The sequence below is a fragment of the Labeo rohita genome, chromosome 15 (assembly GCF_022985175.1).
Source record: "Labeo rohita strain BAU-BD-2019 chromosome 15, IGBB_LRoh.1.0, whole genome shotgun sequence".
Classification (NCBI taxonomy): Eukaryota; Metazoa; Chordata; class Actinopteri; order Cypriniformes; family Cyprinidae; genus Labeo; species Labeo rohita.
In genome coordinates, this window is record NC_066883.1 from 33,792,706 (window position 1) to 33,805,714 (window position 13,009).

A 13,009-nucleotide genomic window follows, 5' to 3' on the forward strand; every position below is an offset into this window, starting at 1 on the left:
TGCATAATCTAATATTTAAATAATACATAATTATAAAAGAAATCACTGACAAAAGTGCATGCACTTAATGCAAATAGAGAGAGAAGTATGCAATTAAAAGGGAAATAATTTGTATTTAAAATAACTTATAATTGCATAATCTAATCTTTAAATAAAAAATAATTATAAAAAGAAATTACTTGCAAAAAGTACATAGACATTAATGATTTCCATGGCGCAATAAATAATGCCAAATCGTGTGTGACTCCGTGTGTGTGTGTGTGTTGTGTATATCTGGGTAAGTGTGTGTGCGCTCGTCCGGTAGGCTGCGCTATGCTCGCACCCGCAGGAGTCGCTCTTTCCCCCGCTTTCGTGCGCGCGCTTCCCCGGTCCCACGCCGAGCGGGTGTGTGTGTGTATGTATGTGTGTAAGAACGCGCGTGTGTGAACGCCGGAGCACATTGCTGTTGCAGGAGCTTCGGCGAGACGGTCGCACTACCGATGCTCGGTCGGATACGGAACTTCTCATGGATACGGCAAAGTAGCGCACGGACGCCTGTCACTCACCGAACGGATTTATTACTCACGAGGATAGGTATGCGAAATGAAGTCATATGCAATGGGGTTATTGATCAACTAACTGCGTTTGGGAGTGAAACTTGGCTGGGGGCAGATTGAATGAAGGGGGGCAAGTACTGAAGCAGGTTTATTCCGCAGTAAAGGCATGCGTTGCGTTGCGTGTGTTACGCGTTTGGGGTTTCGGAGCTTTCGCAGGGGATCCTTGTGCTTGTGCATTGATGTTTTGAGTGCATTCAGCAGAAGCAGCCTGATTTAAGTTGTCACGGGGTGGAAGATCTGCAGATAGAGGACTTGTGGACATGCAGAGGGCAGAGAAAGTTATTGGAGGTGTGGTGGATGTTAATGCATGCGTGGTGCAATGACAAGGAGGAGAGCTCACAGGGTCCCGAGCATCCATGAAAGGGCTGTAAATTTACAGGCGGCCCCCGGTGCATGTGTGTGTATGAATTCTCAAGGGGCCCAGTGCATCTTTTAATTAAAACCCACAGAGCACATACACACAAACTGCACACTTCAGATCCTCCACGAGAGTGTGTCTCTGTGTGTGTGCTCCACGTATTAATGTGCTGAATTCACTTTTTTCTCTCCATCCTCATAAGATTGGCTTCACACCGCTCTGCGCTCGGATGATGTTGGCGTGCTCCGCACATCAATGGGATACACACACTCTCTGAAATGCGACACTGCCCTGCGTTCGGCGAATGCAGAGCGATATAGGGTCAGCCAGGCACAGATATGTGCATGCTTGCATGCATAATTATATGCATGCATGCATACAGAGAAAAGTGCATTGTTTTCACGTAAATAAGAAATCATCTCTCATTAGAAACTAATACTTCTGGTTTGTTTTTCCACTAACTCTCTCTTGTATAGATGACTCACTTATTCCTAGTATTAGATTAGTTTTGATATGCTTTTGCGCTGCTTGTAGCCTCGGGTTGAGTTTTGGGACAAAGCCAGGCTCGGCCAGGCAGGGGTATGAGAAACTCTTTAATTGGTAATTCGGTTTGTGAGGAGATTTTGTGATCCACTTTTTTTAACGAAATTAAACATCCGCTCCACCCATTAATGAAAAGTCTTTCGTTAAGTCACCTTCATGTTGTTCCCAAACTGTTTGACTTTCTTTCTTACATAGAACACAGAAGGAAATAATGCCCTAGCTTCCTTACAACGGAAGTCAGTGGGGTCCAATATTGTTTGGTTCTGAACATTCTTCAAAATGATCCACAGATCAAGTCAAGTCAAACTAAATTTGAGTGAACTGTCTATTTAATATTTTTAAGAAATTGGTGGTATATTTTTTTGAATAGCTCATCAAAAAGATGAATATTTTGTCATAATTTTCTCATCTTCATATTATTTCAAACCTGTATGACTTGCTTTTCTTCTTTGAAACACAAAAGAAGACATTTAGTAGAATGTCTATGCTGCTCTTCTCTATACAATGAAAGTTTTCACTGAAAAATGAGTTTTTCCTCACATATGTGACTCTGGACCACAAAACCAGTCATATGAAAGTGAGTTTGGGATCATCTGCTGAATAAATATGCTTTTCATCGATGTACGGTTTGTTAAGATAGGAAAATATTTGGCCAAGATACAACTTAAAAATCAAAATATTGAGAAAATCACCTTTAAAGTTGTCTACATGAAGTTCATAGCAATGCATATAACTAATCAAAAATTAAGTTTTGATATATTTACGGTAGGAAATGTACAAAATATCTTCATGGAACATGATCTTTACTTAATATCCTAATGATTTTTGGCGTAAAAGAAAAATTGATAAATTTGACCCATGCAATGTATTGTTGGCTATTGCTACAAAGATATTCATGCTACTTAAGACTGGTTTTGTGGTCCAAGATCACTTATGCACACATGTAGCTAACTTCTGTAGACTATAGCGTGCAAGTTGTATGGACTACTTTTATTACGCCTTTATTGTACGTTTTGGAGCTAGACCAAAGTTTGGTCACCATTCACTTTCATTGCATGGAAAAGAGGAGCTTGAAATCTCCAATTGTTTGGAATGACATATCAATTATTGTTATTATTTTCAATAGTGCTGATCTCAGAATGGCTCATATATCAATCTAGCACTAGATAATATGATTCAACCTTATGTTTGTTAATGCATTTGTTTCCCTTTCACAATTGAATCACCATTGGGCAGCAGCAAAGTGATGCGTTTATGCTCTGCTAATGCACAAACTATAAAACAATAAACCACAGCGGAAACACATATTAAGATTATGTTCAAAGTGCATCTAGGAACCGGCTGAGTGAAAGAGGAGCTAGTTAGTTTGTGTGGAGCAACACACACACACATACACTTTTGTCCACGTTCCAAACAGCTGTCTGTTCGGATACATGATATGTTTTCTGGAAAACATTTTTTTTACTGGTCCACCTGTTCAGTGCCGTTTGTCCTTTAGGCGTGCATCAGTCTGTGTGTGTGTGTGTACGCGGGTAGAATGACCTCCACGTCGCCGATCAATGCCGACGTTCTCCCTTAGAAACGGAGGGATGTGTCCCCGTGTGGGGCGACCCTTCCCCCATCTGTTCCCAGCGCAGCCCAGCGTGTGTGTGCGAGCCCATTCTCAGCATCTGTCTTTGCCAAATGCCAGGACTCAGTGGACGCTTCACATTAAAATCAGCGGCCCGCTCCGCTTGCGTGAGGGGGTAGGGAGTCCTGATGTGCCGTTGTTGCGTCTCCCAGCGTCCGCGCCATTGTTTGTGTGCGCTGTGTGTGTGTGCGTGCTTTTGTTCTCCGCTTGCGCTGGAATGCTCTTCAGTGCTGTGTCAACTGTAGAGACCCCCTCAGATCCCTGTTTCTGCTCCCCGCGGTCCCTCTCGCCAATGTTTTCCTTGTTTTTCAGTCTTAATTTGTTTTGTCTTGCCCTTCTAGTTTGTCATTTTTCATAGAGAACTGAAAGACGGAGTAATTAGAGTGGGCTCTTTCTGAAAGTTTCTTTCTGTGTGCGGTCGGGCCCCGTCAGCAGGGCAGGGGCCGCACTTATAAACAAATGTCTAAGACAGTCAAACACCAGAGTATCTGTTGCTGTGTCTCTAAACCAAGTGAGCTGCATACTTAGACAGCATTTTTGGGCGTTATAGATGCATTTCATAGCTACTGTGTCACTTTGTTGTTTATTATGGTGCTAAATGATTACTATTTTCATATGCTATTATTTAAAAGAACACTGTGGTATTAACACAATACATGTCAACAAAAACGTGGAGAAAAGGCAGTTTTCTAAGTAAACAATTCATATACTATGGTATTTATGTGGTACTCTAAAGAATACCAGGGTATTACCATGATATCATGCCCACAGTATTAACATACATACATGTGCATGTTACATGTACATGTGCATAAAAACTGTTTGTGATCTTTGACCACAAAACCAGTCTAAAGTAGCACGGGTATATTTGTAGCAATACCCAACAATATATTGTATGGGTCACAATTATCGATTTTTATTTTATGCCAAAAATAATTCGGATATTTAGTAAAGATCATGTTCCATGAAGACTTTTAGTAAATTTCCTACAGTAAATATATCAAAACTTAATTTTTAATTAGTAATATTCATTGCTAAAAGCCTAATTTGGATAACTTTAAAGGCAATTTTCTCAATATTTAGATTTTTTTTTTCGCACCCTTAAATTCCAGATTGTTAAATAGTTGTATCTTGACCAAATATTGTCATAACAAACCATACATCAATGGAAAGCTATTTAATCAGCTTTCAAATTATGTATAAATATTAATTAAAAAAAAAAGAAAAAAAAAAAGAAACAAAAAAACGTTATGACTGGTTTGGTCACATTTAGTGTTTTCTAGTGATGCACCAATTTTTGTTTGTTTGTTTTTAACCAAAACATTTCATTTAGCCAAAAACCAAAACCAAAGGTTTTTCAGTGTAAACTTGGGTTACTAACTGGTTAGTTAAACATTTTATGCTGTACAATGTTCCTGGTTGATAAATTAAACCATGTGTAGTAAAGTTTTCAGGAATGAGTTACCTTAGGTTATTTTATACCCGAAACTAAACGTTTTCATTTAGCCGAAAACCAAAAATAAAGTTTCCGTAATTAAGTTTGGGTCATTTAACACTTCATGCTGTTCTGGATGCTGTTTTGGGTTGATAAATTAAACCAGCTGTAATAAAGGTCTTTAGAAATGAGGCGCCAAAATGATTTTACATTTACCTAAACAGCAAAACCAAAGTTTTTGTTTGGCAAAAAAATTTAATTTCTGTTATTAAAGTAATTTAATGGGTCATTAACCCTTTTATGCTGTTTAGCATGTCCTGTTCTTGTACAATAAATGAAACCAGTTGTAGTGAAGTTGTTGGAGTATTTGAGTTTTTTTTAAGTCAAAAACCAAAACTGAAAATAAAGTTTCTGCAATTAAATTTGTGTGGGACATTAAACACTTTGTTTTTCTGGGTGTAGCATTCTCAGCTGATAAATTGAACCAGTTGTAGTGAAGTTTTTTGGGAACAGGGTGCCAAAGTGATAGTTTTTTTAAAACACAGAAACTGAGCGTTTTCATTTAGCTGAAAAGCAAAACTGAAAATAATATTTCTGTAATTAAATTGGCTAATTGTGTAATTAAACTTATGCTGTTTAAACTTAAACTTCACTGTTTTGTGTTTTCAGTTGATTAATTAAACCAGTTTAAACCAATAAAATTGGTCATATTAAAATTTGTCGCCAAAGAGTTGATATACAAATTTTACGTATTGCAACTCTAGCAATAGCATATTTTTTAGAGATCGACCGATATATCGATTTACTGATATTTTTCCCGATATTTAAGAATTTTACCATAATCGGTTATCGGTTTTGTAATACCGGATTCACCGATAAACACCGCCATCTTGTGGGTGTGTTGAGAATTACCGGCAGAATTGCCATTTCAGCGTGTCTGAGGGAGACAACAGTAACGGCATGCATAGGTAAAGCACTTGCTTAGCTATAATTAGTAAACTTTATTTAACATAACAGCCATTAATGCACATATTAGATGTGTTACATAAATGCCTGATATGTAGCTAGTTTATGCAGCTTTGTGTCTAAGAAATAGACAAACTCACAGAGTCACGTAAGATAATGCGTCCTAATAAACATGTAAATTTGTCTGTTGGAAATGAAAGCGCTGAATTTAATTCTCTCTGTGTTGTCTATATGCTCGTTATTATTCTCGTGAAGTCGGATTCGGCTAAAATAATCCGTCAAGTGCTGTCCCAATAAAGACTTAACTTTGCCTGAATTAAATAATACAGCAATGAATGAGCGCATGTTGGAAATAAAAGCGCTTAATTTAATTCTCTCTGTTGTGTATATCATTAATCTCCTGAAGTCGTTTTCATTTTGCTGTTCAGTCACTGGGTTGATGCTCAGGAAATATTCCAGCACAGCCACCGCATGTAACTTTTAACAAGATTCACTTGTTTAAAACACCCTAAATTATATTAACATTTACTATATAACTGTTATTTCGCTAATACACATCTAAAAATATACAACTCTATGGAAATTAATTATTTATTATCTCTGTGAGTTTGAGTATTGTTCTGTGTAAACAGCGCTTTGTCAGAATCTAGTGATTCTGATATAAGATACCAGTTTAGAAATGCAATAAAATACGATGTTTTGTTTGTTATATTCCAATATTTCAGAGAATATTATTCAGTGAATTAACATTATCCAGTGAGCTATTCTTCACTCTTTATATTAAACAGCTTATAAATCTACTAAAACTTTAGTTTAAAATTAAGTTGATATGATATGTCCTTTATTTAGTTTCTCCATTTGAAAACATTAGACATTCTATATTTATTTTGCTTAGTGTTGCAGCTGATGCATTTGATTAAAAAAAAAAAAATATATATATATATATAGTTTATTGTTGTAATATAAAGATTAAGGAGGAAAAAATCAAAGTGAAGTATGGTCATTTATTTACTTTATAATGGTAAATAAATATCGGTTCTGCATATCGGTTATCTGGCACATAAACATGCAAATAATCTGTATCGGTATCGGTTATAAAAAATCTATATCGGTCGATTACTATTTTTTTGTTAACAGTGACATGTCCAAACAGCTGACATTTGCTTATAACTTATACACAAAGTGTGTACGAATAGATACTGATGCAGTCAAAACCCGTAATCAGAAATGCGCTAATTTAATGGCATTGTTTCTGTCAAGGATTTTGAACCTTTGAAACGATTTCGAAACAAAACTGAAAATTCCGTAACTGAAAATTCCAAAACCGACCTGTGTTTGTTTGCATCATTTTGGTGCATTATTATTATTTTTGTAATTTCATATCTAAAATCCTAATACTGTATACCATGGCACCATATCCAAAAATCATTATATTTTCATTTGTTGCTAATATAGGTTTATTTGATGCTGTTTAGCCAATTTTCACTCGTTCTTAAGACACACCCTGTGTTCATGAGCTCCTTAAAACACTTAAGCACTTTGTTTGGACAAAGTCACAGGTCTTTTCTTCCCTGTCTGTCTTTCATTTGTGTTCCTCAATGATCATAGCAGCTAATTAACAGTGTTGTAATTAGTCAGGTAATAAAGCTTCAAGTCAAGAACAGCCGCTCAAGGGAGCGTCTCTTTAATGAGTGCTGATGCTGTTGCGGCATCGACTGCGTTCAGCGGCTTTGCATTTTGTGTGTGTGTGCTGTTCGCTTTCTTGGGAAGGAAAGTGAGAGTCTTTTAGAGTGAGTCAAAATGAGTACATTGGGTTTGATCCAGCTCGGTAGACCAGAAGAGAGAAAGAGAAAGAGAAAGCGAGCGAAATGCAGGGTTTGGTCCAGTATGGTCGACTGGTGGTTGAAATCCGAGCATGTGATTTTGAGGCTAAGAATACATCTCTGAGCTACACACACACCATGAGATGAACACAATATAATTGCTTTTCCAAGATGTTTGGAGTACGATTTACAAGGAAATACTACTTAGTTCAGATTTTCATGTTTAATTCAATTGCAGTTTCTTGGTAACTATTTATAAAATGGATCCATTTCTGAGTAAAAATGTTTCCTACTAAGATTGTAGGAAACAACTACACAACTATATACCTACATAAGTTGACGCCATTAATTGAGTAGTACTTTATTGCATGACTAGTCCATGAGTGTTTTGCGTGATCTGTGTGTGTGTGCGGAGGCTGATGAATGATGTGCTCTGAGCACATGCTGTCGATTCGGTGACGCCCTTGTCTGTCTCGCCGGTGAGCCTGATGTGTATTGATCCAGGATGCCACCATCAGTGCCAACTCCAACACACACACACTCACACGCTAAAACATCCTCTGTGTTAACAGTCTGAGAAAAACTCTTCCTGGCAATCAAAACCACTTGATCATTAAACCAGCCATTCATGGCTCACTTTAATAGGAGCTAACCTAATCACAGCTTTCTTCTAAAGAAGCAATGCAGCTAGAAATCTTATTGGCTTGTCTTTTAAAGAAACTCATTCTGTTAGTCAGCGGACTGACGATTATCTTTGTGTCAGAGTAATTTGTTGATTGTTCGAAGTCGGAAAATAACGATTTTTGACCTTATTTGTTTTCTTTTAAAATGTAATACAACATCTCCACAAATGACTTTCCTTTTCAGCTGATGTCATCGAGCCCTATTATATTCGAACGCTCTCCTCCAATCACGTCATTTAATGTCATTCTCCATCCAATCAGATTAAATAAAGTCTCCTACATTTTTTTTTCTTGATAATAACGAGTGAAAGTGAAATGGCTTTGTGAACTTTGATTCATGCTGACTAGTAAAAGCAATGACCTTCATTGTTGTTGGAGTGGAAAGGTTTTAGAAGAGATGTCAAAGGTCATTGGATAGGTGTACGATTACAACGCAACATATGAAACTTTATCCCGAGCCGGGTCAGCGTTCATCTGCGAACGTGTGACGTTAAATACTTAAGCCACTGAGAGCGATAACCATATGTTCTGTGGAAACCTTTTGAAAAGACTCAAAGACTCTTGTAAGTTTGGTCTATCATATACAAATATGGCTTGAAATATGCAAATAGGTAATTAAATGTAACAAATTATGTTAAAAAAAATGATCTTTGGAAAATGTTACATTTTGAGCAAATTTATACTAGTGCGTTGTGTAGGTACGTTATCATCTTTGACATACATCACATTGAAGCCACAATATTTAGTCACAAATTCGTTGATTGTTTTTTCAGGAATGGATTGGGACTGATGCGCAAAGTTGTTTTAATGGTCTTTTATAACAAAAATCTACTTAAACCCTGGAAAGCGTATTTCCACATCTGAATACAAAATAAAAAAGATTATTGCGACTATTTATCTCACAATTCCGACTTTTTTTTTTCCTTAGAATTCTGACTTTTTCTTCTCCACATTGTAAGATATAGTTAAACTCACAATTGCAAGCTATAAAGTCAGAATTGCGAGCTATAAAGTCAGAGATAACTCACAATTCTGACTTTTTTTTCTTGCAATAAAGTCAGAATTGCGAGTTATAAAATCAGAGATAAAAACTTGCAATTCTTGCAATTCAACTTGCAAAGACTTTATTTCTCTGAATTGCGAGTTTATATCTCACAATTTTGACTTCATAGCTCACAATTGCAAGTTTATATCTCACAATTCTCAGAAAAAAGTCAGAATTGTGAGATAAAAAGTCTCGACTACCTTATTAATTTTATATTTAGTGACAGAAATGGGCTTCCATAGATCCTGTTGCTAGTATTAGTGGAAACTAACTTTCTAAAACTTCTGTTCCGTTATTATCCCTTAGTGTATTTAGAATTTTTGGAATTTTACGCTCATTTGTATTCATAACAGTAGAACATGTTACCAAACTTGATCTGAGTGGTATTGTTATTTGAAATCCAGTTAAATGTGTGTGTTTTGATCTGGGTTAAGTAGTTTTTTGTCATTCAGAGCACAATGTGAAAGTAGTATCATAGGCTGTACATACACAGTGTGCAGTAGTAGTTAGACAACTAACTGAATTTGCTTATTTTCACTCACCTATATAATGTGGATAGATTAGTTTCCTCAAATTTGCAAAACAATTTGGAATTGTAAATGTGAATAAAACCTTATTTTCTCATCAGAAGGTCATGTGATCAGAAATCCATAAAGTGCTTTGTGTTTTTGACGGCATTTTTACATAAAGAAGCAATTGCGTGCTTACTGCTCAGAAAAACGAATTCTGATTAGAAACTTAAAATGGACCACCCACCCACGTCCGCTCACACACATATGTCTCTTTGCTCGTTTTATATCTTCCATCCTCCTCCAGTGTTTGTCCCTGATGTGTTTTCTTAGGCTCTGATTCATTACATCAGTGGAGATAAATTCTGTTTTTCAGTGGCTTGATGTTACCGGAAGCAGGGGAGCAGCTCGTTTAGGACGCGGCAGTGGTGGGTCGATAGCTTGTTAGAGCTCCGTTTGACAAGATGTCGTTTTCAGAGGTAATTTACCCGTAAACTCGCTAAAGTTGCCACTTACGTCACTGTCGTCCCAGTGTGGATGAGCACAAATCAAAAGCACATTGATCGGCATGCAACCTTTATAAGACAAACACCTGTGCCTGTGTGTTTGTCCTTTTGCGTTAGTAGGTTATTGTTGCTCTGCTGGTTAGTTTGTTTGTGTGTGATTTATAATTGATCGGGTCTTCGATGATGTAGTTTTATTGCTTTCCCCAAACTGTGGCGATACAATTTTACTGACTGATCAGCATAGGTGGTAGTACTAGTGGTATTGTTAGGTGGACAACAGACATATATTTTAATGTTGAGATTTTTTTTTTTAAATTTTGAGGTCTGTATTGTAAGCAAATTTTGTGCAAAATAACATTGTAAAATTAAAGTTTATTACATATGATAAATTTGTTTTTAATAGTCATATGGAAGTTCAGATTATAAATCAGATAATATTTTTAAAATAATCCAGTAGGCTTTCAGGTACTGCTAAATCATGTCATTATCTCACTAGGTGAGTTACTTTTACAATTGTTTATTATGCCATTTACATTTACATTTATTATGTCCAAGACATCTTATGCTTTGTTTCTTAATTTAAACTTAACTGTAAAAATAGTCAATGTTGCTTGGTTTTTCCACAAATTTGTCGAGTCTAAATGATTTTTTTGGTAAAATGTGTGGGCCATACTGTAGGGAGGCAGCATTTCTTAAAAAATTGGTGTTGAAAAATTTAAATTTGAAACATGTAAAAGTTCTAAATTAATAAAATATTCCTAAAAACTAATATTTTCAAAGTAATCATACAATAATAAAATGTATACCTTGAAATGTTCGGGCCATAATGTAGTGAGCCAGCAAATATCTTGAAAAATTAAAGTTCTTTATGTTTAATAAATAACTTTTGGCACTTTATTTTAAGGTGTCCTTGTTACACGTTACATGTACTTACTATTAGTGTTGGGGAAAGTTACTTTTAAAAATAATGCATTACAATATTGCATTACTCTCTAAAAAAAGTAACTAATTACACTACTTAGTTACTTTTTATTGAAGGTAATGCGTTATGCTACTTTTGTGTTACTTTTGAAATCTGGGCTGGGCTTGCTTGTTTGTTTATTAATATGAAACGTAATATTGTGGCAAACGCAAAAGCCCTTTTACACCAAAAGAATGCAGGAGACACAATATTAGTTTATCTAAAGTCATTTTTGCTTATTAGAATTGGACCATCAAACTCAACGGCAAAAACACTGGTGAATAAAATGGGATTAAATACATAAATGATAAAATTACCCTGTAACAGGACAGCTTAAAATAAAGTATAACCTTATTTTTCAATATTATTAAGAGGAAAGTTATTCAACTAATATGTTTAACACAATAGCAGACTTTGCATTCCCAGTGAATGCATGAACTGATCAGATGTGAACTTTAAAAACAATGCAATTACTTAGGATAAAATTTCCTGTCAGATGTCTGAATGTATAAAAGTTGATTGTAATGAAAGAGATTGAGTTTCGTTGTAATGTGCCGCTCTCCTCCAATTTAGAGTGAAAGTTAACTGTCTGTTATTGTGTTTACGTTTGTTTACACTTGTTGATTTGATTTCCTTTCATAATCCATATTGAAAGTGGAAGGCTTTCTTCTTTTGATGAATAACTCTTGATGGGGGTGGCGGTTGGCTGGTTTATTTTTTTCTTTTTGGAAGGTCTTTTTGGGGGGCACCGGATTTTATAATTTGGGAACTAAGTTACACACTGTGCCTTGAAATAAAAGGGGCCCCATCCATAAATTTAGTGAAATTTATGGTCAAAAATCATGGGTGGTAGTTGTTTCGTGTATAGAATCCTGTATGTGTATCCATATGCGTACATTCATTGTGTATTCTGTCTGTTTGCACTTACTTAGTGGTTTATGTTGCCCTGCGCTCAGTTGTTTATCATGTGTTTGTGTTTTGTGCATGTGTGTAAGTTCGTACTCCATTGTGCTGTGCGTTTATGTGTTTGTTATAGCCGAAGGGATTGGTAAACTGTGGTTGTTCTGCTCGTAATGGAAGTGGAGCGTGTTCAGACTGCACAGCTGCCTAGAGCTTATTCCCTCTGTGTGTCTGTGTGTGTGTGTGTGTGTGTATGTATGTGTGTGTGTCTTAGTGAACACTTGTATGTTCTTCACGTATGAAGGGTGTGCGTTCAATGCATTTGTGGAGGTGTTTGCAACTCTGAGATCAGAGCGACTCTGTTTATGTGGGTTTAGTTAGCTGTGCCTTAGGGACAAAACTGTCCCCAGAAGTTAGCTAAACTTGACAGAAACCTCCCTTAAGGAACATCCTCAAAGGTAAAATGATTTATAAATACAGTAAATACGAACTGTTTTCTTTTAGACGTTGGGTTTGGTATTTCCTGCAGTCATAGAATTTGCTTTAGAAGCTATATGTTTAAGTAAACTTGTGTGTGATTTGGTTTAGTGAGTTTTTACGAGCTGTAATTTGTTTTTGAGCTGAATATAACTGCCAGAAATACACAAATCACACACGTCGAAAGAGATAATGTTTGGAAAAGAGAGATTTAATGATGAAAATGGGGTTTGAAGACTGACTGGAAGTTGTTTCATTGCAGTAGACTGGGTCTTTCTGAGTGTGTGTGTGTGTATAAAGTGTTCAGATTTGATTAGTTTTGAAGGTGAGGGAAGCCCAGGCACACTGACACGAACACACACACACACACACACACTCGGCAGTATGAGTCAGACATTCATGGTTTTTGGCAGTGTGCGGTCAGTGCACTTTTACCTGACATAAATTCACACTTCTAAACACATACACCACACACAAAGACACACAGATAGAAGCACACAGACACACATTTACTTAGCTATATACTTCTATAGTTTTTATACAGAGCTAGCGCAATTGAAAATACAGTAGACTAAAC

The 13,009-nt window shown here is 36.3% G+C and overlaps 1 protein-coding gene across 8 annotated transcripts in view; it reads left to right on the plus strand.

Moving 5' to 3' along the window:
* Positions 1-403: 403 nt before the first annotated feature.
* The window catches only part of fat3a (FAT atypical cadherin 3a), a 181,176-nt gene continuing 168,570 nt past the window's right edge, over positions 404-13,009 (plus strand). For all 8 annotated transcript variants that reach the window (XM_051128945.1, XM_051128947.1, XM_051128950.1 and 5 more), the window contains exon 1: positions 404-573. The gene's annotated coding sequence lies outside the window, so the exon portion shown is untranslated. The remainder of the gene's footprint in view (positions 574-13,009) is intronic.